The sequence below is a fragment of the Arvicanthis niloticus genome, chromosome X (assembly GCF_011762505.2).
Source record: "Arvicanthis niloticus isolate mArvNil1 chromosome X, mArvNil1.pat.X, whole genome shotgun sequence".
Lineage (NCBI taxonomy): Eukaryota > Metazoa > Chordata > Mammalia > Rodentia > Muridae > Arvicanthis > Arvicanthis niloticus.
Window position 1 is genome coordinate 119,848,176 of NC_047679.1, and position 6,203 is coordinate 119,854,378.

The following is a 6,203-nucleotide window of genomic DNA, read 5'->3' on the forward strand; positions in this document are numbered from 1 at the left end:
AAACCTTGAAATAGAAAACACTATCATTAGCCCAGAACATATTCTTTTCAACATATTATTGTTTCTAAAAATTCTGAATGACAGTCAGTGCCAGAAGAATGGCCTTTGCCCTTCCGAAATGCAAGCACCCAAAGAAGTAACCACCTGTCAGACAGGTGTATATCCTTTTTACCATGTCATACAGAAATGGGGTACTGAGATCTAGGGTCAGGGGTCACACTGGAAATAGTGTCCCAGAGGAAATTCAGCCAGGAAACTACAGGGGTTTTTCTCAATAGGCTAAAGTCAAAGAGCATATAAAATGCTCCTGGGAGTATGAAACAGATGGATGGATCTGAGTTCCTTGTGGTTCTGATTTTGACTGCTTAGAGTAGCAGACAGAATCATTAGCTATGTGACCTTGGTCAACTTAATGAAGGACTAAATCAGATCCTTATCCTCCAATCTATGAAATGAAGTCGTTATTGTCTGTGTTCTCCACTATGGTGACCCCTGGTCACTTGTGACTATTGAACAACTGAAAGGGAGTCAGTCTGAATTGACAGGGGCTTACATATAAAAAGAACATCAGGCATTTAGCATATACATAGATTTTTCATTATGTTCACATATTGGTGGTAGAATCTTAAAAATTGGGTAAATTGTTTTATACTAAATAGGTTATTAGAATTATTTGTAGATTTTTATTTTGTTTATTAAACATAGCTACTGACAAACTTAAAAACAGAACAAAATGTGCAAAGCATTATGATAGGAATCCCTGAACTAATGAAGTTCCAGAATCATTCAGTAAGTCTTCTCTGACTTTTGCAGTATATAATATATATATATATGTATATATTTAGTATATATATATATACATATATACATACATATATACATATATGTATATACATATACATATACATACATACATATATACATATATATACATATATATATATCTCCAAGTAAGTGTCTATATATGTAAAGATATCTATTCAGATGGAGGCCAGAGGTTGATATCAAGTGTCTTCACAAATAACACTCTACCTCTTTCTTTAAATTATAATGAATGTCTACCTGATCCTAAGTATCACTGAGTGTGTTAAACTGACTAGACATAACGGTACAAGAATGAAGTTTGTTCCCTCCTTTCTGTACTTTTTCTTTGGAACTTCATACTTGTATATCAAACATTTTACCTACTGATCCATCACTAGCCCCATTTTTTAATCTTTTGAGTAAGATTATATTTTATAAATTATTCCTACATTTTGGTATCACTACAAATATATCACTCACAACCACTTCTCTGACTTATGTGATCATTGTAATTGCTACACTGCAGTGGGTATGCATGTTTATCTGGTTCCTTTACAAAACTAAGAGATTGATGAAAATATAGACTATTTATTTGTTCACATGGTTTATGCATCCATACTAAGCTATCATATCATGCTTAGTATATAAATGAGATTTATTAACTTTTTAATGCTGGGTTAGTATATGATTTGACTCTATGTTGATTTGTAGTCACTAAGGGATATTAGACTTGATTATTTTCTCATTGAATATGCAAACAGTTTACCAGATGGTCAACTTGATTGTCATTAGCAGGTACTATTATGTCTGAGTGGCATGTTTAGTAAAGTTAAAACTAAGAGTAGCTAAAGAATATGGATTAGGATAGGTATATTGCAGATGGTGATTTTTTAATCAAGAGCAGGTTGAAGGTTGACGTTGTAAAGGCAGATCGTGGAATTTATGGATTGTGAAACAAAGGGTGGGGAAATCAAATTTAACCAGAGACTTGGATTATTGTCTCCCAATAAAGAAGAAAAAAAGTCTTAAATCATCTAAAAGACCTGGAGTAAGAGTTATTCATGGAGAAATGCAGAGATGCATCAACACAGTGAGTAATCTCATCTAGCATCTTGATTTTGCTATAATTGCCATATTAACCAATGCATGATTTTAATGTTTGTAGTTTGATGAGTTTGTCATGAGAATTTCATAACTACAGTCAACATTTATCCAACATCTCTCACAGCTTCCTTGTGTACATTTCTACTTACAGCCTTTTATATGTATGTAAATTTCATAAATTAGTAGGTGCTATAATGGAATTGCCATACATACATATAATATATTTGATCATATTCACCTCAAATATTGAACTCGTATCCCTAGACTTTCTCTTTCTTCTTAAAAATCCTAAATATTTGATTTTATACTTTTATATAAATTCTCTTCTTAAATTCCATTTATAGTGAATATAGGATAATTATCTGTGTATCTGTCTTATTTTATTTAAAATGACATTCTCTACTTTCATCCATTTTCGTGCAAACAACTAAAATTTAGTTTTCTTTTAGGTTGAAAGATACTCCATTGTCCAATACATAAAATAGCTTTTATAGCTTTTATTCATGAGTCCACTTAAGTTTATCAGTACTGATTCCATAACTGTGAGATAAGATTAGTGCTACAGTTACTCTGAATGAATGAGCAGCTGTATCTGAGGTATGTTGACATAAATCACTTTTGGACATATCCAGAAATGGTATGACTAGATCATATACAAGTTTTATAATGAGTTCTAAATTACTTAGTATTCCCACTACCAGTGCATTGAGATGTGTTTCTCATATGATCTGTTCTACAATTTGATATATTTTTATTTATTTACTCAGATTCTGAGTGAAGTAAGAAAATCTGAATTTAGTTTAGACATATATTTTCATAGTGGCTAACATGTTTAAAATGTTCTTTATGTTTTATTGGCCATCTGTTTGTTTTCTTTTGAGAATTGCTTGTTCATTTAATTTATCTCACCCACTTACTAATTAAATTATTTGTTTTAGTAGTTCACATTTCTTGAGGTTTTGTGAATTCCAGATATTAGTCCTTTGATAATTGCTTCCATATTTTCTATGCTATAGACACTTTCTTTACTGACAGTGAGAGTCTTATGATTTATTCATTCATCCATTCAATTATTATTGTCTGTTTGTGTGGTGTGTGATTGTATGTGCATTTGTTTGTGAGAAATATGAGTGTTAATGCTCAGATACCATGGCATACGTACAGACATCAGAGTACAACATTTGAAAATTGGTTTTCTCAGCTTTCCTGTATTGAATTCTAAGAAGAAATTGAGCATCTTTGGAGTTACTCCAGTTGTGGTGAGACAGCCACTAGACAAGAATTGCCTCTTTCTATCTACAGAAAAATTACTGTCCAGAAAAGGACACACTTGGAGAATAGTTGACTGATTATATCTGCCTAGACAGAGTAATCAGCCCTTAATAATTATGCAGCACTAAGGTCTGTCAGAAGATCCTGGGTAGAAGAACAGATGCTCCAACATTTTGTAGTAGAGGGAGTGTCCAGGCGTTCAGAGGTCTCTATAAATTGGCTAAGGTTTAGAAGCTATGCTTTGTGCTTCCCACAATTATAGTTAACTCAGTCATTCTGAATTTTTGACCAGATTGAAAACTTATAGTCTCATAGCCAATCTTGGCTATTTACCTTGAGAGAAAAGATTTGAGTGGATGGTTTTCAGCTGACATTCATTCTAAAGCCAAGGAAAAAGCCTGGTTCAGAACTAAGTCTTTTAGGTAGGATAAGATGACAGAGGTTCTGGTTAGTCAACAAAATGATGGACTGGGTATTAGGACTATCTTGTACCTCACTGGTACAAATTGGCATAATTATGCTCTAAATGTATTTTGAGAGAAAAGTTTTATTTTAACAGGAAGGGTGCTATGTAGGAGGAGCTAAGGTGGGAGGAGTTCTGAGAGGAACAGAAGGAATAAGGAGAGGAGGAGAAGGAGAGGAGAAGCTAGGTGATGAGAGAGAGAAGGGGGGGAGACGGGGAGGCAGATGTTCACGTATCTCCACCAGTCAAAGATAGTTGATATATCTAGGTTGGGTAGTGGGTTACACCTCTGATTGAGCATTACCAAATTTATAAAGCCTTTGATTAAAATTTTAAAAAATTGTATAAATGCAAAAAGGAAAAGGGGGCATGGGATAGGGGTTTTCTAAGGGGGGGAATGGGGAAAGGGGATGACATCTGAAGTGTAAATAAAATATCAAAAAAAAAGAAAATTGGTTTTCTCCTTCCAATTTGTTGAGGCACAATCTCTCTTTGTGTCTACCCCACTTTGTTCTCCAGGTTGGCTGGTTTGTCAGTTTTAGACAAATTCTATAGGAGTACTGTGATTACAGATATATGCCACTGTGTCCAACATTTTATATAAGTTCCAAGAACTGGATTCAGGTTGGGAGCCTTTTATAACACTGTATTGGCTAAGACTCTTAGTACCACATTAACAAACAATGGAAAGAGTAGACACCTGTGTCTTACTACTCTGAAATGAAAGGCTGTATTTCCCTTATTCGATATTAAAACTTTTATAGGTTAATGTAACTAATTTTTTCAAACCTTAATTTTAATGATGGTTGTTAAACACTTTAACCTCCCTTGTAGCCCACCATCCACCAGAGATAGTGAGAAAGAAAAGATAAGGGAAGTGGACCTGTTTAGAAAGATTCCCTGGAGTAACTTCCATCTGTGTTGTCTGGAAAATGGAAGTTCAGTTCACAGGTTAGAAGCACTAGCTGGATCTGCTCACAAACACCTCACAGATATGCCAGTAGTTCAGTTTGGTAGAGTCAGGTTAACAATAGTGACATGACCTAGCAGAAACAGCCAGGTTTCTGCCTTGGCTCCAGTCAGCAAGAGGGACCAGGAGGAATACCAAGATAAGTTCTCTGCTGTGCCTTTCTCAGAGAAGTGAAGATCAGTGAACGGAACCACAAGCATTGCACAGCTTGCTGTACCAGCAAGCCTAGTGCTGTCACAGACATTCTGTGGAGTTCACGTGCCTTCCCTCATCATGTGTCTTGCCTCAGCACAGCTCTCGCCTCAGCACATGCATCCAATTAGCCCAAATTCAAGGAGTCAGACAAACACAACTCAACTGTACAATGTGAGGTAGACCAATATATCATGTTGTTAGCAAAGAATCCTTCGTCATATGTCCTTACATGTGCTTGCTTTAGCAGAACATCCATTCTTTTGTGTCTGCTTCTGTGAAACATTTCTTCACAAGCCTGACATCTTCTTTTACCTCCGTCCACTTCAGGAAAACACTCCTTCATGTGTTTGCCCCAGCAAAACACCATCCAACACAACTGACTCTCCAAAAAACCAGTAAGTTTCCACTTCATGATTGTAATGAGTAAATATATTATTTATGAGTATATCTAGACCAAATAATGAGATGAGTGGAGTTAAGAAAGTGAATTGAAAGCATGTTGTATGTAGCTTTTACTTATGTATGTATGTATGTATGTATATATGTATATTTATTTACATTGAACTATTTATTCCTAGTCTCCCTAGACATTTATTATGAAGAGATGTTGAATTTTTAAATTTTTTCTGAATTTATTGAAATGATCATGTAATTTTTGTGTTTAATTCCAATTTTAGTTTTTATTTTTATAATAATTATATACAGATCCCTACCACTAACCAGTTCAGACGTATACATTAAGTATTGTTAAGTATAAATAGATAACACAAAGAAGAGTCCCTAAAACTTATTTATCTCACAGAATATATTCATCTCACCCTATAATTATCAAATAATTGAGTAATTAATTAATTTTATTTTCTCAATATACCAGCTCCATGATAACCTGCATTATAAATTCAACTTCTGTATTTTTAAATGTATAGATCACTCATATGTGTTGGCATTAATTAGTAACTGTCATTTGGTGGCTGAACTGTTTCACTTAACATACATCTTCTAAGTAAGATCACCTATACTGTTGTCAGTAGCAGGATTGATCTTTATATATTTTTGGAAATTATAATATAATTGCTGCCTTTTCTCCCTTCCCACTCCTCCTATGTACGATCTTTCCCATTGCTTTCTCTAAAATTCATGACATTTATATATGCACATATATTCCAAAGTATGTGAATCACCCTGCTCACTCTCCATAAAATTATATTTATATATGATTTCCAGACTGACTACTACTGATTGGATAATCAATTTAGGGCCTCTTCCCTGGGTAGATTATTATTCCTTCTCACAGCACTCCTGGGTTGCCTACAGTTCTTTGTCAGGGATTGAGGCTTTGTGAGCTTTCCATCTGTGTTAGCATATCTATTGGTGTTTTCATTATCCAGGTCTTCT